At 41.2% G+C, this 20,841-nt stretch overlaps 1 protein-coding gene across 16 annotated transcripts in view; it reads left to right on the forward strand.

Moving 5' to 3' along the window:
* The window catches only part of LOC145533454 (uncharacterized), a 103,770-nt gene that overhangs the window by 20,027 nt on the left and 62,902 nt on the right, over positions 1 to 20,841 (forward strand). For 3 of the 16 annotated variants that reach the window (XR_014074090.1, XR_014074087.1, XR_014074083.1), the window contains one exon: positions 11,373 to 12,547. The exons of 9 other annotated variants lie outside the window; for them this stretch is intronic. The gene's annotated coding sequence lies outside the window, so the exon portion shown is untranslated. Of the gene's footprint in view, positions 1 to 3,275; positions 3,439 to 5,815; positions 5,874 to 11,372; positions 12,548 to 18,996; positions 19,133 to 20,841 lie in introns of those variants that run through there. 4 more of the 16 variants (XR_014074091.1, XR_014074088.1, XR_014074085.1 and 1 more) reach the window with 3 other exon arrangements.

The raw sequence follows: 20,841 nt of genomic DNA on the forward strand, positions 1-20,841 counted from the left end.
TAAAGGAAATCAACCCTGAATATTGATTGGAAGGACTGATGCTGAAGCTCTAAAACTTTGGCCACCTGATGCGAAGAGCCGACTCATTGAAAAAGGTCTTGATGTTGGGAAAGATTGAGGGCAAGAGGAGAAGGCGGCAGCAGAGGATGAGATGGTTAGGTACCATCACTGACTCAATGGACAGTTTGAGCAAACTCCAGGAGATAGTGAAGGACAGGAAAGCCTGGCCTGCTGCAGTTCATGGGATCACAAAGAGTTGGACACGATTAGGTGATTGAACAGCAACAATCACATGAATAGTGATTGAAATATAACTTAAACATATGCATCATTCTTTAAAACATCAACTTTATCCTAGGGCTTTTCCTAGTATAAGTCTTGGTCCTGTATATTTTACCATAAAACATCAATCCGTTTGCTATGCCAAATTCAGTTCATCGATCTCATCCAACCAGAATATAACTGGGGGAAAAAAAAAGAATAACTCAACAGAAAAATAATGAATCTGAAAGTAACTGTTTTAAAGAAGTGAAATAAAATCAGTTTGATGTTGCTTTAATTTTTGATGATTTGCAGTAAGAGTTCTGATGCCCAGAAGGTACCATTTGACATTTTCATCTCCAGTGCTGTGAAGAGATTAGCACTTACTGGTATTGATTTAAACTAGGATTTATACCAGGGCTGTCATTTTTATGGAAAGCACAATAAAAAAGATTAGAAAGAAATTGCCAAGTGGCCTGGGTGTAATCAATTGTAGAATGCTTTCACTGGGAATTCGCAATTTTACCAAGCAGAAAGTTAACATGCAGGATAAGCAACAGGAAATGAAATTCACATGAGAACTTAAGATTGTGTCCAGCCCAGAACCTAAGCACATCACACAATAAGACAGAAGCCAGAGTTCAGCATCACTCTGCTAATTTTCCATGGAGTTTGAGAAAAATCTGTAAAAGACAGCATTTTAAAGCCTACTTCAGTGAAGCAGAACCTTGATGATGGACTAAGTGAAACATTAATGATGAATTTCAAGACAGAATATTTAGGAAGAATTTCTGAGAGCTGAAGTCAAGATGGAATCGACAGGGTATATGCCTTTTATTTGGCTGTGACTGAGAAAGGAGAGTTAGTCTAGGATTGACTGAAGGTCAGGAAGGGTGGCCCCCAGGGAACTCATTTGTTCACTTCTGAAACTGCACTGAAAACCCAGGAAAGCAGAGAGAAGATAGTGTGGGGGAGGTGCTGACTGCTAGATTCTGAATCCAGATTCATCCAGCAGTTGGCAGTGTGACATGAGAGCATGGAGACAAACAAATCAAAAGGATGTGAACAGAGATTCTTTGACATTCCAGCAAAGAGATAGCCAAACAACCCCAGGCAATCTGCTTTACTCAGAGAGAAAACCCTATTTACTATACAATTAATCACAGATTAAACACATACTTGATGGCAGTAATTACACAGAGGGCTCAAGATAAGAAATTAAAACATGGGAATATCTCACATAAGTGGCTCACAACATACAGGACAGAGTGATAAATATGATATTTTTCCATCTCAGGAGAGGAGGTAGTAATGTCTTTCTGGGAGGGGAGGAGGAAGAAAATCAAGGACAGTTTCTGGGGGTGGTGTGGATGATCATAAAGCAGAGTTTTGGAGAATAAACTGAAAGACAAGAGAGAGAAGAGGATTCCCGGGTGAGGGAGAGGTAGGTGTGGGGGAGGGGTTACAGAACCATGACCTCTGTCGGGATCACATATATCAGGAGTTGGGAAAGGGGTCCCAAATTTAGGGGCAGTGGAAAAAACTTTGGCTGCTGTCAGGTTTGTGTATGTGTGGTGTCAACAGGAGCCAGGTAGGGAGAGTGACCGCTCAGAACTGTGTCAGGAAGACTGTCTGCTGCCGGGCTGGTCTTCACCCTCCAGCCCCTGTAATGACCTTGTTCATTGTCCCCCAGCGTCCTCCTTGCCTCTAGAGTGAGGCTTTCTAAAAAGGTTGCCCCCTCTGCTTAAACCTGTCAGTCGCTGCACCTCTGACGTGATTCAGCCTGTGACAGCCGCTCCAGCCACGTCTCCTGGCACTCAGCAGAGATGCACTGCCTTCTTAATTCCCTCAAACACGTCTGTCTCAGAGCCTTGGCATGAATGTTGTCTCTTCCCACCACTCCCGTTCTCTCCATGCTTACCCCCTCAGTTGACCCAGCTGCCCAGATGTCACCTCCTCAGAGAGGTCTTCTTCAGCCACTCACTCTATGTATTCAGTATGATTTTGAGTGGATGGATGGATAGATGGGTGGATGGATGGATGGATGGATGAGTAAACAGAGACGGGGAACGTTAGATGCAACGTGTCCCTCAAGAGGTTTGTAAGAGTCTGAGAAGAGGTAATAGAAGCATGTGAGATTAAGGATAATGAAAGGTGCTTAGGGATTACATGGCTGTGGCAGAGATGGGTATGGGGAGACTGAAGGAGTAAGAGAAGCAGAGGATCCCTCCCAGCTTCTGGACCGGAGGACTGGAGGATGAAGGGAACATTTTCAAAGGGAAGCAGGAATGATCAGAGAGTAAATAAAGATATTAGCTAATTGTTATAAGGCACATATCTGCCAGTCACTGTGCCTCATGCATATTATCTCACTTTCGTCTCCATGGTAGATTGATACTCTCATCACCATCATCATTTTCTTTTGATGAATCTGAGGCACAGAGAGGTTAAGGAACTTGCCCAATATCTTACAGTGAAAGGTAGACCACAGACATTAGGGCAGGTCTATTTGATGCAGTTCATGTAAACTTAAGTTACTTTGGCTATTGCTATTAGTTTTTAATTGTGAGTATCAACTACCACAGCACATGAAAATTCAGAAGGTATATAAATTGGATAGAGCTCTGTATTCTGCAGTGTTACAAATGCATTGTGCCTACTAATATCTTTGAATTTTTTAAAGCAAAAAGTTCACCTATTATTTGGCCTCAGTCGTTCAGTCCGACTCTTTGCAGCCCCATGGACTGCCACCCACCAGGCTCCTCTGCCCATGGAGTTTTCCAGGCAAGAATACTGGAATGGGGTGCCATTTCCTACCCCAGAGGATCTTCCCAACCCAGGGACTGAACCCACGTCTCTTGCGTCTCCTGCACTGGCAGGCAGATTCTTTAGCACTACCACCACCGAGGAAGCCCCCTTCACTTATGGTTTAACTTGAATATTTTATGCAAAAGACAATCTATTTCCCTCTGCCTGAAACCCACAGAAATATGAATGCTAACTCCCCCACACAGTGCTTACCAGGCTGCTGCTTAAGCTGGGTGATCTGAGCACTGGGCAACCACGAGAGTGGCATAGAGGCCATGATGTGAGCATGCCCCTGGAGCTGGGCAATATGACAGCTTTGAAGATTTCCTGACGCATTATCTACAACTGTCATTCACTTAGTAAAACAAGGTAAGTGGAATATTTTCAGAGAGATAGAGGAAATGAAAAAAAGAATGAAGTCCTTGCCAACAGTGGTAAAAAGGCTCAGCTCCTTTGAAAGGATGTGACAAAAATATCTCTGAAAGGCACGGAGACCAGGGCAAGTCTTTAGTACGCCGTAAGTCTCGGCAGCTGGACACCGGTAGGGAAACAAAGCAAACCCAAGGCTATTTTCATAAATATTTTATTCTCAGCAAGAACCTTGACCTTTTCTCAAAGCTAAGCCCTTTATAAACATATAAATGGGCGGTCATTTCCTATGAAATTGCCTATCAAATCAAGTACTAGTTGAAAACACTGCTTAGGATGTTGTTTTTTTTTTCCATTTAGGTAAAGCACATCAATCATGCTAGTGGGCTAAATTTTACAGTTTCTTCACTCTCTCCTTTCCTCCTTTCTTGTTTCCTTTTTAATTTGCATACAATTCACCTTTGAAATTTATTTTCTTATAAAATAGAATACATATACAGTGGCTCAGACAGTAAAGAATCTGCCTGCAATGTGAGAGACCCTGGTTGGATCCTTGGGTTGGGAAGTCCCCTGGAGCAGGAAATGGCAACCCACTCAAGCACTCTTGCCTGGAAAACTCCATGGGTAGAGGAGCCTGGTGGTCTACAGTCCATGGGGTCACAAAAAGTCAGCAATGACTTACCAACTAAACAACCTAACATTTTGAAGGCCATTTTGATTGCTCTCATTTTTTTGACACATCATAAATAATAATATTATTATCATTATTACTGTCTTATACAGTCAATCATCACTAAGATTTACCTACATATTTATCTCTTCCTTTTATTTTTATATATTCTAGCTTATTCATATTCGCTGTTTCTGTTGATTCTCATTATGTCTTATTTTTGTGTGTGCCTATTTATCTTTGACTATGTGCTGGACATTGTGTTTGAAATATTATTTATAAAAATAATTTGTCATATAGGATGAATTTTTTTCCTCCAAAGATTTTCCATTGACTTTCTTAGGCTCCTAGGGGCACTGGCTAGCTGGGATCATCTTAACCCAGTTTTAAGATTTGCAACTTTCTGGACTACTAAAATATTGAATCAAGGCTGCAGTCTATATAAAGACTGGCTTGTATTTGTTTCACTCTTGGAATCTTACACCAAAATGGGGTGTGGTTTACTGTGGCAGGTTCAGACCTCTGGCTTGTATGATCTGGTGAGATTTTTCAAAACTGCAATTCACATTATCAGCCATGATTTTAGGACTATGGTTTTTCCAGTAGTCATGTACAGATGCGGGATTTGTAAAGAAGGCTGAGTGCCAAAGAATTGACACTTTCAAACTGTGGTGCTGGAGAAGACTCTTGAGAGTCCCTTGGACAGCAAGGAGATCAAATCAGTCAATCCTGAAAGAAAACAACCCTGAATATTCATTGGAAGGACTGATGTTGACGCCAAAGCTCCAATAGTGGCCAAACCATTGTGAAGTAGTAATAGAAGAACTTTGTAATAGTAGAATTAGTAGGATAGTAGTAATAGTAGAACTTTGGCCACCTGATGCGAAGAACTAACTCATTGGAAAAGACCCTGATGCTGGCAAAGATTGAAAGCAAGAGGAAAAGGGGGTGACAAAGGAGGAGATGGCTGAATGGCATCACTGATTCAATGGATGTGAGTTTGAGCAAACTCTGGGAGATAGTGAAGGACAGGGAAGCCTAGTGTGCTGCAGTTCTTGGGGTCATAGAGTGGGACACGACTTAATGACTAAATAACAACAACAATTGTCCTTGGGATGAAGGTTGTCAGAGTTCTGGGCTTGCCTTTCTTGATTCCCTTTCTCTCCTGCATCTTGGTCCAGAAATTCCTTATTTTTGTTAGCTTTTGGTGCTTTTATGTCTTTCTTCTGCTTGTCTAGTTTAGATATTACCTAGTCATTTATTACCAGGAGCAGAAATTTTCCTAACTTAACCTTTTCATTTAGAAAAGGACAATTTTTAGATTAGTTTTCGCATAAGGAGAAAGTATCATAAAAAAAAAAAATTAGAAAGTAACTCTAATGGGATTAAGCCCACAAAACAAAATGTAGTGTTCTGTAGTCTTTAACCATTTTCCTACTGTCAGTTCTAGAATATTTTCAACCTGTAAATTATTATTAGTGTTCTATCAAATCTACATCAAATCTGTTAGAACTTTGTAAAATTAATTTTTTTGCATAAATGCAAAAGAGATTATGCTAAATCCTAATATTCTGATTATTTTATTTGAAGATTTTTTCCTTTGCACTGTTTATGAATTCAAGGAAAGAATCTGATCCAATAAGTGATTCATTTCACACTAATGAATACAAACACCACTTCACCTTGTTCTGATTTATTTCCCTACAGAATTAAACTACAAAGTGAAACAAGGCTTCAGGTGAATAAAAACCACTGTGAATCCTAAGCATGTATTGTCATTGCTTTTAACAGTTCCAGGGTATGTGACGAAAACTTCAAAAGGCTTCAGGTTTGGAGAGAAAACTGATAAGACAAATCAACTAAAACTTGATTCCCAGTGGAACTGTAAAACAAGATGTGGATGGCAGACTTTCTACGCACATGTTCTTTATGCGGCCAGATGAAAAGCACAGGGCATGTTGGATCATTAACATTGAATGATGAAACTTATATTTAGATAGTGGCTTCCCAATTGGTGCTGTTAGTAAAAGAATCCTCCTGCCAATGCAGGAGATGCAAGAGATGCAGGTTCTATCCTTGGATGAGGAAGATTCCTTGGAGTAGGAAATGGCATCCCACTCCAGAATTGTCTGGAAAATTCCATAGGCAGAGGAGCCTGGTGGACTACAGTCCATGGGGCCACAAAGAGTCTGACATGACTGAGTGACTAAGAACACACATTACATTTAGATAGACAGATTATTAATGTGCACCAGGTAAAAAAAAATACCACAAGCAAAATAATGAACAAAATCCCATGCTGAGAGCTTCAATAATTTCCTGGAAACTAAGGTGAAAAGGACACGAGCGTGAGGTTTGTTCTCTTCCCTTGTCATGTGCTCTAAATTCATCTTTTCCTCTATTCCACCCTGGGGACCAATGATCGTCTGTATATAATGGAAAAAGCTAGAGAAGGAAGGTATGTACCTCGCACTGGGCCTTTAGTGCATCCAGACTGAACCAATATTGTGGCTTAAAGTACCAATTTGCTGATAATAGAGTCCTTATAGCTTTCGCTGTGTGTGTTAAGCAGCTGAATCAAGGACCAGGTTACTGTGGGAGCTTTAAGACTTTAGTTGTTAAACAGAAATAAAACTGTGCAGCGCCTTCCTGGTCAGCCAAGTGAGCAGCAACTGTAGCTAATAGAGATTCGATTGAAAGTCAGAAGATGCTCCCGTTTTGGAAGGCTTCTCAGATGCCTTTGGACAAACTGTCTCACTATTCAGCATTCTCCACAAATGCTTACTCGGGGCTTATTTACATTCTGTGCCCAGGACTATACTGCTTGCTGGAGATCATGACCTTGGGCCTGGCACTGGAAGCTCACTGTTTAGTTGGGAAGCATAATGTAGATTTTGGAGCCTGCTGTCCAGCATTCAGTTCTGTGTCCTGCCGCCCCCTGAGCCTTGGGTTCCTCAACTATGAAGTGGGGATAACAAATGCTATTTACAGGACTGCTTTCAGAACCACAGACCCAAGTGAGCACAGGATAAACACAACGGTTGCTGCTGCTGTAGGACTGGTAGTTGTTATTAGTAATAGGAGTATTTAGATTTTGGCACAGGATATGTGATTATCAAAATAGACCACAAATGATAAATGATAAATAAGTATAAAAGGTCTGTATAGTCAAAACTGTGGTTTTTCCAGTTTTCATGTACATATGTGAGAGTTGGACCAAAAAGAAGGCTGAGCACTGAAGAATTGACGCTTTTGAACTGTGGTGCTGGAGAAGACCGGAGAAGGCAATGGCAACCCACTCCAGTACTCTTGCCTGGAAAATCCCATGGATGGAGGAGCCTGGTAGGCTGCAGTCCATGGGATCTCAAAGAGTCAGACACTACTGAATGACTTCACTTTTACTTTTCACTTTTATGCATTAGAGAAGGAAATGGCAACCCATTCCAGTGTTCTTGCCTGGGGAATCCCAGGGATGGTGGAGCCTGGTGGGCTGCTGTCTATGGGGTTGCACAGAGTCGGACATGACTGAAGCGACTTAGCAGCAGCAGCAGCAGCAGCTGGAAAAGACTCTTGAGAGTTCCTTGGACTGCAAGGAGATCAAACCAGTCAATACTAAATGAAATCAATATTAATTGGAAGGACTGATGCTGAAGCTGAAGCTCCAATACTTTGGCCACCTGATGTGAAGAACTGACTCATTGGAAAAGACCCTGATGCTGGGAAAGATTGAAAGCAGGAGGAAAAGGGGGCGACAGAGGATGAGATGGTTGGATGGTATCACCAACTCAATAGACATGACTTTGAGAAAACTCCAGGAGATAGTGAAGGGCAGGAAAGCCTGGCATGCTGCAGTCTATGGGGTTGCAGAGTGGGACACAACTTAGTGACTGAACAACAACAGCAAGTATAAAAGAAAAATGTTACTCGAGAACCAAACTATCTATACCCACACAGTGTAAAGCCTACATTGAATGACTTTCATATTCCACTATCTTTATCAACATGCTGTCACTATTTCAGATAACTCTTGCCCAAGAAGTTACAAATAACTTGATTGATCATTCCAGAAAATTCCCTGAAAGATTCATCAACTCTTCAAAGAAAGAACCAAATGACATCTTATATCCCGAAGCTTTGAACCTTACAAGTTTAATCTTCACCACAAATCCCCTACCCTGCTGTGTTTACCAGTTCTAAAGCATTATGTCAAGATCCTTACCATTCTGAACCTAGCCCACAGCCCCTCCTACTGAAAGGTTCACTTTAAACTAGATTTCAAATCTACTTTACCTTGCCCCCTCTGAAGTGCTACTAAGACCTGCTAAGTAATATTCTCCTTTACCACAGAAGAGTCCACTCAACTCTGTCTTATCAATAAGTGACAACTAACACTAGGCCTTATTCCCAGGAATCACTCAATAATGACTGGATAGACATCTGAAGTGACTGAACACATGAATGCCATCTTCATACTGTACCTTTCCCAGATGACTTTAAAGTGTGACTCAAGTCACTTTAAATATTAATAAAATTAATGTTTATTTATATTTAAACATTAATATTTTAAATTATTAATTATTAAATTAAGAAGAAGGGGATGACAGAGGATGAGATGGTTAGATTGCATCACCAACTCAATGGACATGGGTTTGAGCAGATTCCGGGAGATGGTGAAGGACAGGGATGGCTGGCGTGCTGTAGTTCATGGGGTCACAAAGAGTTGGACACTACTGAGTAACTGAACAATAACAAAATTAATGTTATAAAACTATTATTTATTGAGTATTTCTTATTAGTTAGATGTTGTTCAAGATTCCTATTAAAGGGTAATTTTGTAAGAGGTAAAATCATGACATTTATACAGATAAGAATGAGCACCCGTCAGAGAATTATTTAACTGGTAGCTCATGCATCTGGGTTATGTTCACCTTCCATTGTCTTTGAGCCATGTCACAACTCTGCAACTTATAGAAAACTGAGAGTAATACAAATGAGTCTTGCCCATGAAATGCAAATTCACTCCAGTGAAATGCAAGTGATTAATACCTTGTGGGGGAATCCCTAGTGCCTCAGTGGTAAAAAATCTACCTGTGATGCAGGAGACACAGGTTCAATCCCTGTGTCGGGAAGATCCCCTGGAGAAGGAAGGGGCAACCCTCTCCAGTATTCCTGCCTAGAAAACCCCATGGACAGAGGAGCCTGGTGGGCTATAGTCTTGGGGTTGCAAAGAGTCGGACAGCTTAGCAACTAAACCACCACCACCACCAACGTCTTGTGGCTTTTAACTGGGTTTGCATCTAGCTGTAAATTTATTTTAGCATTTCTTGTCTATGCCTATAACTGTGTGGTACTTTGGTTTCTCCTTTGAACTGGTTGTAGTATCCTTCCAAAATGTTTTGCTGGGTAGTTGGACTACTTGACATTCCCATCAACAGTGTATGAGAGGCCTCCATGTACTTACCAAGACCAGGAGTGGTCAGTCTTTGATTTTAATGATTCTAATAGATGTGTAATGGCATCTCATTGTGATTTTAATTTGCATCTTCACAATGACTAATGATATTGAGTATCTTTTCTTGTATTTATATGACATCTGTGTATCTTCTTTGATGAAGTGTCTGTTCAAATCTTTTCCTTCTTTCACTGGATTGTTCATTTTCTTATTATTGAATTTTCAGTATTCTTCATGTATTTTAGACACAAGTCCTTCATCAGTTATGTGCTCTGCAAATATTTTCTCTCAGTTTGTAGTTTCCTTTTTATTCTCATAGTAGTATCTTTCAAAGAACAGATGGGTTTAATTTTGATTAAGTTCAATTTATCAGTTTGTTCTTACATGTATACTTTTGTTGTCATATATAAGAAGGCTTTGCCTAAACCAAGCTGCAAATATTTTCTACGTTTAATTTTTTTACAGTTCTGGGCTTTACATAGAATTCTATGGTACATTTTGTGTTAATTTTTGTATACTGTGCCAGGTATGAATCAAAGAGATGAATATCCCATTTTTAGAGTCCACTTTGTGAAAAGACTACCCTTCACTGTCACTCTCCAGTTTAATCAGCTCTTAATGATCTAAGATACCAAATGGAAAAATATCCATACATATGTGTATGTGTGAGCACACACACGTGTGTCTATATACTGATCACCAGGAATGTGCATTTTTAGATTCCAAGAGTTCCCTGTCTTACTCCTTAACCTTTTTATTTCAGATGCCCAAAGATGTTCCTTAAATCTTTTTTAAAATAACATATGTAACCTCTTGAAGGAAGAGTTAGTAGCTCAGTATAAATTGCTGTCAGGGATGAGAGATGTTACTGTGGAAAGTCAATATTGCCAGGTCTGAGATGAGACTGAGTGTGTTCAAGTGACACCACGTGTGATCTGTGTCTGGTCTCTCCCATCACCCTCTTCCTCCTCTCCCAGTCAACCCCAGGCCAAACTTCCTTTCACATGGTTCCCCCAGCTCAGTGGATGAACCCTTCTGCTTTAAAGGTGAAGAGGAAGAAATTTTATTTTTCTCTCCTTAGCTAATTTTTCTTACATTTTATTTATTAATTTTTATTGTGTTAGTTTTGCTGTACAATGAAGTGTATTGGCTATATGTATACATATACACAGGCTTCCCAGGTGGTGCTAGTAGTAAAGAACCGACCTGCCAATGCAGCAGATGTTAAGAGACTCGGATTTAATCCCTGGATTGGGAAGACCCCATGGAGGAGGGCAGGGCAACCCACTCCAGTATTCTTGCCTGGAGAATCCCATGGACAGAGGAGCCTAGCTACAGTGCACAGGGTTGCAAAGAGTTGGGTTTGACTGAAGCGTCTTAGAGTGCACCCATGCATACATATACACCCTCCCTCTTTGAGCTCCCCCCTCCCACATTCCACCCCTCTAGGTCATTGCAGAGCACTGAGCTGAGCTCCTCACGCTATATAGTAGGTTCTTAATTTTGATTTTTATAAGGTCTTCTGGTGCTGATGCTGCCCCCAAGATGCAGATCCATCTAGACTAATTGGAAGGAGGGTGGATCCCTTACTGCTCATGAGCTCGGAGGATATCTCTAACCGCAGGTCCTGCCACACTGATAGCTCTGTATGAAGTCTCTAGTTTCTGAGGCGATGCAGAAGACTGATGCTATCACGGAGCTGATTGACAGGAACCTCTTTCCACCCTGGATGTGACAAACAAACTAGCCTCTTCTGCCTGTCTGCATTTGCCTGTGACAGGCATCTAGCTAACTGACTGACTTTTTTTTTAGAATAAGAAGTCCTGCTATATCGTGGTATGGTGCATGCCTATGCAGTCAAAGAGGCTTAACTACATGAACAAACAAGCAAGAAAAAGACTGCAAAGGAACGGCAAACGGCATAGAAAACATGGCAAGATTTGTAAACAATCCCAGGAAAGGGACGCGTCAGAGAACATTTTTCACCACCCCATCCCACCCGCTACGTGGGTCTACGGGAAGCAGGCGAACATTGTGTCCCGCTGCTGTTTTGAACACAATTCAAGTCTTTGATGCTGAGAACTCAGTGACCCTATGTACGACCTTATTTTTCACTCCCGGAATGGCTTTAGAGATTTCACGGTTCCCGCGATGGAAAGCTTAGAGGACTCTTAAGACATCCCGTGACTGTGCTTGGCTCCGTCCCTAGCCCAGACTGTAATTTTGCATCTGGGGTAACCACGTTGGCAACACCAGGGATGGGTTTTAGTCATTTCTCTCACAAGTGCCCCACAGTTGTCCTGACTTGACTCCTCACCAATCCCTTCAAAGGGACTACTTCTTGATTCCAAGTGGAAGGTGTCCTGTAGTTTCTCTCACGAACAGGTCCTTCGGGTCCAGCCTGACTTCACCAGGAGCCCGGGCAGGAGCTGAAGCAGTCATCAAAGTTGCTGCCAGGTGCTTGTCTGTGAGGGATTCCTCATGGTTCAGGGCCCCTCACGTCTGGTCTAGGAGCTAAAGGAACAGGAGACCTGATGGTTGACGCATCAACCGGGGGGTGGGGTGGGGTGGGGGTGGGGGGGACGGACGACTCAACACCCTAACCAGAATTCACATTTTACAGCCTGCTTTGTTTTATTTAAAACGAGGTGTAGACAGAAAGATCTCTGTAGCAGAAGAGAAAGTCCTGAAGTAGACCCAAATACACACAAAAGATAAAAAGACGTATCATTTATAGCAGCATTAGGACTCCAGGATAGACATGTGGAAAAACAATTAAATTTAATAATCAAACCTGAAACTCTTCATAATTACAACAGAGGACTTTAAAAATAATCTTGATGTGGGAAAGACTTTCAAAGCATGACCTGAAAGCCAGCAGCTATAAATGTTAACCACATAAAAAAGAGGAAATCCTCTATGGTAAAAATCCTGTATGCAAAGTAAAATCAAAAGACAAATGATAAATAAAAATGAATTGTAATTCATATTGAGATTAATTACTTGAACATAAAAAGATTCATAGACACTGATTACACAAAATATCAAAACCACAGCTGAGGGACTTCCCTGACAGTCCAGTGGTTAAGACTCTACACTGCTAATGCCTGGGTTGAGAGTTTGGTCAGGGAACTAAGATCCCACATGCCTTGCAGCTCGGCCAAAAGATTTGAAGAAAAAAAAAAAAATTCAAGTAAACAAAAAACAAACAAAAAAAGCACAGCAGAAAAATGGCAGTGGATACAACCAGATATTACAAATGATCTTTAAATAACAAGCCCATGAATAATAGAAATTCACTTTCAAACAACAATTAGAATATAATTTTTAATTTTATAATCAAAGCATTTAATAACTTTGTGATAGTAAGAGTACTAACATATGCAAGCTTGAAATCTTGCTTCTGGGGCTGTTCAATGGTTACTATGGAGGCAGTTGGTAGTAGCCATGAAGATTGTAACTATGCATTTGTAGGCCAGCATCTTCTGAGTGTTTGTTGTAGAGATACACTCACATATATGTACAGAATTTTTGTGTGTCCAAGTGTGTTAGTTTTCTGTGGCTGCAATAACAAATTACCCCAAATTGGTGGCTTAAAATAAGAGACGTTTATTTTCTCATATTTCTGGAGGCCAGACATAGGAAATTAATATCCCTGGGCAGAAACTAGGGTGTGGGTAGGACCACACTTCATCTGGAGGCTGGAGAGGAGAGCCACTCCCTGCCTTTTCCAGCTCCTGGTGGCCGATGGCTTTCCTTGACTTGTTGCCACGTGATTTCAAATATCTATTTCAGCATCTAAGCTGCATAAGCATCTCTGTTCACAAAATTCTTCTGTTCCCTCCCTCTGAATAAGATACAATGCTATGAAGTGCAGGTCAAGATAACCATTTGGGGGCCACCAGATACTGGAAGAAAAGACAATAAGACATTAATTTCATGACAACATTTTGAAACTTGGGCCAGGATTCTCCAGCTCAAAGGGGTTTGATTTTGCAGGGGAGTCTGGCAAGATATAAAATGCAGGAGGACAAAAACCATAAGTCCAGGCATTTCTCCCTCGGATTTGCCCCAAGTTAGGACATTTCTGTGGCTCACTTCTTCATCACTGGGACTATGGTCTGTTCAGCAGGTATGGCTGTTCTGTTAAGAGAAACTCTTTGCATAGTGGGGCCCCTTCTACTTGGACATAGGGAAGCCACTTCCTGTAGCTGGTGGTGGTCCCTAATCAGAAGAAGCTGGGACAGAAAGACTCAAGACTGAGAGAGATCCCATGGTCCCTGGAGATGTCTGTGGTTCTTCCTGTCTTCTAAGCTCCTCACTTCAGTCCCTGGGGTCCCAGGTGAGTTCCTTGTCTTGAACCTTCACACTTGTCTTTTATTCCAGCTAATTTGAGTTTCTCCTTCTTGCAACCCTAAGAGATGTGATGGGAACATGAGTCCATTTCTTTTCTCCACCACTCAAAAATTTTAATATGTGTTGAAGAATTTGGGCCAGAAAATGTGTAAAGACTTCAAAGACAAGGGATATCAAAATAACTTATAACAAATTTCTGAAATCTCTCACATATTAAAACTTGTAAGACAAAAATATTATTTACAATGCGTTTGCCATTATGGTATAGATAAGAAAATAGTACCCATACTAAAATTAATTCATCCTATTCATCAAAATTCCCAATATTAGAGTGAAAATATTCAGATACTTATAAATAGGTATTCAAAAGTTTATTTTGGACATCATTCTTTGGTGTTCATAAAACTGCATATATTATTATGCATCTATTTATGATACAGTCTTTTCAGACTATACATTCAATGTAAATTGGAAATGAAAAAATATAAGTTAGATATTGCTATAAAAGGAGTTTTAGGGTTAATTTTGATTTCATAGTGCCCAAAGGTTTATGAACAAGATTTACTTATTAAATTTTAAAATAACCACCTAATTCTTTGATATTTCTTCTATATCTACATGTTCCAGAAATTAAAAAAAAAAAGTTAAATGTATAGGCAGAAAATTCAACTCTGAGTTGACAATTATATATGACTCTCTCTACTGGCTGTTCAACAATACATGGAGCTAAGAGTTTCAACATTGCTTTTGCAAATGAAATGGATGCGTATCACACAATGTGAAGTCAATGCTTGTAACACCTAGAAGGGATCAATAACATTGTTACGTGTATGCAAAACTGTGATCACAATGCTGTAAGTTGGCAAAGGCAATAGGGACCCATGAGGCAGTGAAAAGATGCCACTTTAGATTCAGGCACCCTCATGTCTTAAAGGTGACATCGTCATTTAAGATTTCTGAGATGATTTTTTTCATCTGTATTTGGGGAAAATATTACTTGCTGCTTTGCATGGAGGATTAGAGATAACACACGTGTGGTACTGAGCAGTGTGTCTGGCACCTAGTAAGTGCTTGATAAATAGTGACAATGAACAAGCAATGAACTAATCGGTCGATTTTGACCGTAATGGCAAATGTCAGGGCAAAAACCACATTCATGTAAACACATGCATCTGAAATCAACATGCAAAATTGCCAGTGAGCAAGTCTGTAAGGATTGGAGTGTGGTTGGACATGTAAGCAGACTATGGATAATGAGGAAACTGCCTGATAAAAGAGTAAGGCTGTCGAGGAACTGACTGACAAAGTGTACTTTGCATCACATGGAGAAACCTGGGGCAGCATATCCTGAAAGCCGGCAGAGAGCCAAAGAATTTCTACACGTTGGCTAAGGAGACACACTAATGACCATTATTAGAGCAACTGCGGTAACTGTGACAGAAACGTGCAAAACAGATGGGTTAACCTCCAAATACACTGTGGGTATTAACAAATCTGAAAACCACAGGTTTCTGTGCTATTTCCTCTAAGGCTCTAAGCCCATGTGATCTTGAACCACAAAGGGTATCAGTCAGTTCCTCTGACAAAGTTCAAGTCCTTTTGCTGTGGTGCATAATAAACTGCATAATATTCACCTGGGATATAAATCATGTTAAAATGCAGATCTGGACACAAAGGGTGTGGGTGGGGCCTGAGATGCTGAGTGTGAACATGCTCCCAACTGCAACTTTGAGAAGACTCTAGGGGACAGAAAAACTCATTGGTGAAAATAATTTGCCCTGTTCCTGTAGTTTTTCCACTTCTAAAAGGCAGTATTTACAGAAAATGAGTTGAGAATGAACAGAACAAAAGAGTCCCCAAACCCACTTGGGAAAGTCTTGGCGCTGGAGAATAGCTTTGGGGCTGAAAGTTGTGGCATCTGTTTCCATCTGGTATCCAGATTATGCCCTTCCACACCTGGGCACTTCCTCCAGCTTGCCCTGCCCCTTAATATCTGTCCTGTAGGTAGGAAATGGGTAGATATGATTTCTGGGTGAAGACAGGAGGCAGCCTATGGAATCATGTCACTTGGGTCTGTGATCCTTTCGACTGTGACAGTTCATTGTCACTTAGCAGAAATTGCTGGTTATGAATATTTAACAAATTTGCAATTAGCTCATCTACCAACATGATCACCGAAATGGAATAAGCCATTGAATAAAGCTGCTAGGATTATGTACATAATGCCTTTCCGATTATACATGCTTACACATCTGTTTTTGTTTTTCCCCTCTCTTCTGGCACCGTTTTTACTAATTTTTATCAAACCACACACCACACCTCACTGCCTTCTCATAGTTTCACACTGTGCCAAGTAGGTAGATCAAAGCATGTTTCAGATTCTGGGAAGTTAACTTAGTCTTAAGCTTCTGAGGTGACACCATCTGATGGAGGGTTACCCCACAGCCAGAATGCCTACAATCTTTCCCTAGGTTCTCACTCATTTCATCTGTGGTCCAATTATCAAATTGCCCAAGTTTGTTTCTGTTTCTAAAAAGGCATTACATATTATCTGCTTGATTCATCCTCACTGGGTCATAATGCAGAGTAAAAACAAATTCGCGGAGGAGGGGAGAGATCACTTGCTCTGAAGTCAGGAAATATTGCAGCTCACTGACTACCTCCTGATCTTGGGTCCAGTCCCTTCATCTCCTCGGGCTCCAGATTCTAAACCAAGACAGCCATTACTTATTTACTTGCTAGGGCTTCCTGGGTAGCTCAGCTGGTAAACAATCTGCCTGCAATGCAGGAAACCCTGGTTCAATTCCTGGGTCAGCAAGTTCCCCTGGAGAAGGGATAGGCTACCCACTCTGGTATTCTTGCCTGGGGAATACCTCTGGACAGAGGAGCTGGTGGGCTACAGCCCATGGGGTCGCAAAGAGTCGGACACGACTGAGTGACTAAGCACAGCATTTACTAATTAACATTGTAGGCTGTCCTTTTTATTCTCTTGGAAACAGCTTCCTGCTACTCCTTTGAAGAAGTAAAAGAAAAACTAAAGAAAAGTAAAGGGTTTACTCTGTGATGGGAAGTGGTAGTGTCTTTTATCCAGTGGAAGCTTTTTCCTCTGTCCGTGAGAACTGCTCTTAGCAATCACATGAAAACACTTGTGCTTGATCCTGGAAACAAAAAGAAAACATTGTACCACTCAAAACAGACACTATCTCTCTGCCTTGACAATTAAAGCCTTCTGCTAGTAAAGGGTTTTTTTTTTTCCTAAGTGCATTTCACTGAAGCAGGCAGGTCATATTACCTGTGAGCTCTTTGCTGAATTGTGCTGTCTGCTTGGTTGATAAATCCTGTGCTTCTTAGCTTTTTTAGAAAATGATCTTGATGATTTTTCACATTCAGCTGGAATTGCTTTAAAAAATGCCACCCTTTCATAAGTGCAAGTGGAGAAGGCAATGGCAACCCACTCTAGTACTCTTGCCTGGAGAATCCCATGGACGGAGGAGCCTGGAAGGCTGCAGTCCATGGGGTCACTAAGAGTCGGACATGACTGAAGTGACTTAGCAGCAGCAGTAGCATAAGTGCAAGAGACAATCAGGAATAGGATAAGAGTTACCAGAAGCTACTGATAATAACATTGCATCACTTTGTGTAGGAGGGCTGGGCTTTTACATTTCTAAGACGCCTTTGCGTGTATTAGGTCACACATTCTGCTGATGTTTCTGGACACCTGCTGCTTTTTAGGATGAGTTTCCCCAGCCCTTCTGCTGATGGAGTCTGGGTCTCACAACTGGAATCATCCCAACGCTGATGACATGGTAAAGGCCAAATTTATCAGTCAGAATCCCACTTGTCCCCTCATGTCTTTGCAATTGTTATCATTAGTCCTAAAAGAATATTTGAAGACTCATTTAATCATTCGCCCAGTAATCATTAAACGTCCGATATCTGAAGTGTGCTCCATTGTGGGGAAACAGAAATAAACGTGATACATTTCTTGCTCCCAGGGAGCTCAGTGTAGCAGTAGCCTTAGGAAAGGCAAGACCCAGACATGCTAGAGTGAGAGCCTTGCTTAGAGTACAGCATGGACAAGGGCCCCCAAACTGTTCAGCCTGGATTTGTCAACAAGTGCTTCCAGGGGATAAATCACTAGGGGTGTGTCTCATTAGCCAGGAGAATGGGTGCTGTATGAAAGGAAGCATGTTTCCCAGAGAAGGATTCAACAGCAGAGCTCTGGTGTCCCTAACGGCACGACCCATGAACACCTACACCCAGCAAAGCAGTTTTGTATTCCACTGAGACCCGAGATCTAGGTCCTTGCACAGCTCTCTTTCTCTCTTTTTTCAGCTGGGCTAAGCAGGTTATGGGATCTTAGTTACTAGACCAGAGATTGAACCTGTGACCTCAGCAGTGAGAGCTCAGAGTCCTGATGGCTGGACCACCAGAGAACACCCACACAGCTCTTTCTTACGGAAACGAACAAACATACACAAAAGTGGAGGGGAAGGCAGAATGAGATACCATGAGCCCATCATCCAGCTTCAGTGATTTTGTGTTATTAACAGAAAGAGCTGCAAATGAACTTACTTACGAAACAGAAAGACATGCACAGACATAGAAAACAAACTTATGGTTGCTGGGAGGAAGGTGTAGTTAGGGAGTTTGGGAAGGTCATATACGCACTGCTATATTCAAAATGGATAACCAACAAGGACCTATTGTATAGCACATAGAACTCAACTCAATATTATGTGGCAGCCTGCATGGGAGGAGGCGTTGGGGGAGAATGGATACATGTATGTGTATGGTTGAATCCCTTCACTGTTCACCTGAAATGACTGAAACACTGTTAATTGGCTATACTCCAATACAAAATAAAAAATTTAAAGTTTGAAAACAAAAGAAAGAAACTCTGAATTACAAAACATAGAATGTAGTAAATGTTTCAGGAAACTAACTCATATGGGCATCTCTTCCCATGAGGGTAGTTGTTGAAAATCATTTTGAGTTAAACAGGCATTTTAAAGACCTCAACTAAATTAACAAGCTGTTGTATTGGCTCAAAAATAAAGAAAAATCAACTTCCTATCAGTTTTTAGCTTTATGGCTCCAGAACAGTGTACAATGGAACAAAAGAGAAGACCTGCAAGCAGGTGCATGCCCACGTGGAACCTTGAAAAATGGCGGAGCAGGCAATGAAGATATACTGAGAAAGACTGGAATTTTCAGTAAGTGGTGGTGTGATAATTCATTGAATAGACGATTTTATTTCAGTCCTTCCTCCATAATGTATGCAAATATAAACTCCATGTTGGATTAAAGACAATAAAGTAAATCATTAACTTTTTTTTAAGAAATGTGATCCATACAGTCAAAGGCTTTGGCATAATCAATAAAGCAGAAATAGATGTTTTCCTGGAACTCTCTTGCTTTTTCGATGATCCAGCAGATGTTGGCAATTTGATCTCTGGTTCCTCTGCCTTTTCTAAAACCAGCATAAACATCTGGAAGTTCACAGTTCACGTATTGCTGAAGCCTGGCTTGGAGAATTTAAAGCATTACTTTACTAGCGTGTGAGATGAGTGCAATTGTGCGGTAGTTTGAGCATTCATTGGCATTGTCTTTCTTTGGGATTGGAATGAAAACTGACCGTTTCCAGTCCTGTGGCCACTGCTGAGTTTTCCAGATTTGCTGGCATATTGAGGGCAGCACTTTCACAGCGTCATCTTTCAGTATTTGAGATAGCTCAACTGGCATTCCATCACCTCCACTAGCTTTGTTCGTAGTGATGCTTTCTGAGGCCCACTTGACTTCACATTCCAGGATGTCTGGCTCTAGGTGAGTGATCACACCATCGTGATTATCTGAGTCATGAAGATCTTTTTTGTACAGTTCTTCTGTGTATTCTTGCCCCCTCTTATTAGTGTCTTCTGCTTCTGCTAGGTCCTTACCGTTTCTGTCCTTTATTGTATCTATCTTTGCATGAAATATTCTGTTGGTATCTCTAATTTTCTTGAAGAAATCTCTAATCTTTCCCATTCTATTGTTTTCCTCATTTCTTTGCATTGCTTGCTGAGGAAGGCTTTCTTTTTTTTTTTATTTTTTATTAAATAAATTCATTTATTTTAGTTGGGGGCTAATTACTTTACAATATTGTAGTAGTCTCTGCCATACATTGACATGAATCAGCCATGGGTCCACATGTGTTCCCCCTCCTGGACCCCGCTCCCACCTCCCTCCCCATCCCATCCCTCTGGGTCATCCCATTGCCCCAGCCCTGAGCATCTGTCTCATGCATCGAACATGGAATGGTGTTCTGTCTCACATATGATAATATACATGCTTCAACGCTACTCTCCCAGAACGTCACACCCTCACCTTCTCCCTCAGAGTCGATAAGACTGTTCTATGCATCTGTGTCTCTTATTCTGTCTCGCATATAGGGTCATCGTTACCATCCTTCAAATTCCATATCTATGCATTAGTATACTGTATTGGTGTTTTTCTTTCTGGCTTACTTCACTCTGTATTATGGGCTCCAGTTTCATCCATCTCAATAGAACCGATTCAAATGTATTCTTTTTAATGGCTGAGTAATATTCCATTGTGTATATGTACCACAGCTTCCCCATCCATTCGTCTGCCGATGGACATCTAGGCTGCTTCCATGCTCTGGCCACTGCAAACAGTGCTGCGATGAACACTGGGGCACACACATCTCTTTCAATTCTGGTTTCCTCAGTGTGTATGCCCAGCAGTGGGATTGCTGGGTCATATGGCAGTTCTATTCCCAGTTTTTTAAGGAATCTCCACACTGTTCTCCATAGTGGCTGTACTAGTTTGCATTCCCACCAACAGTGTAAGAGGGTTCCCTTTTCTCCACACCCTCTCCAGCATTTATTGCTTGTAGACTTTTGGATAGCAGCCATTCTGACTG

The sequence above is a fragment of the Giraffa tippelskirchi genome, chromosome 13, assembly GCF_054371585.1.
Source record: "Giraffa tippelskirchi isolate mGirTip1 chromosome 13, T2T-mGirTip1v1.2.pri, whole genome shotgun sequence".
Lineage (NCBI taxonomy): Eukaryota > Metazoa > Chordata > Mammalia > Artiodactyla > Giraffidae > Giraffa > Giraffa tippelskirchi.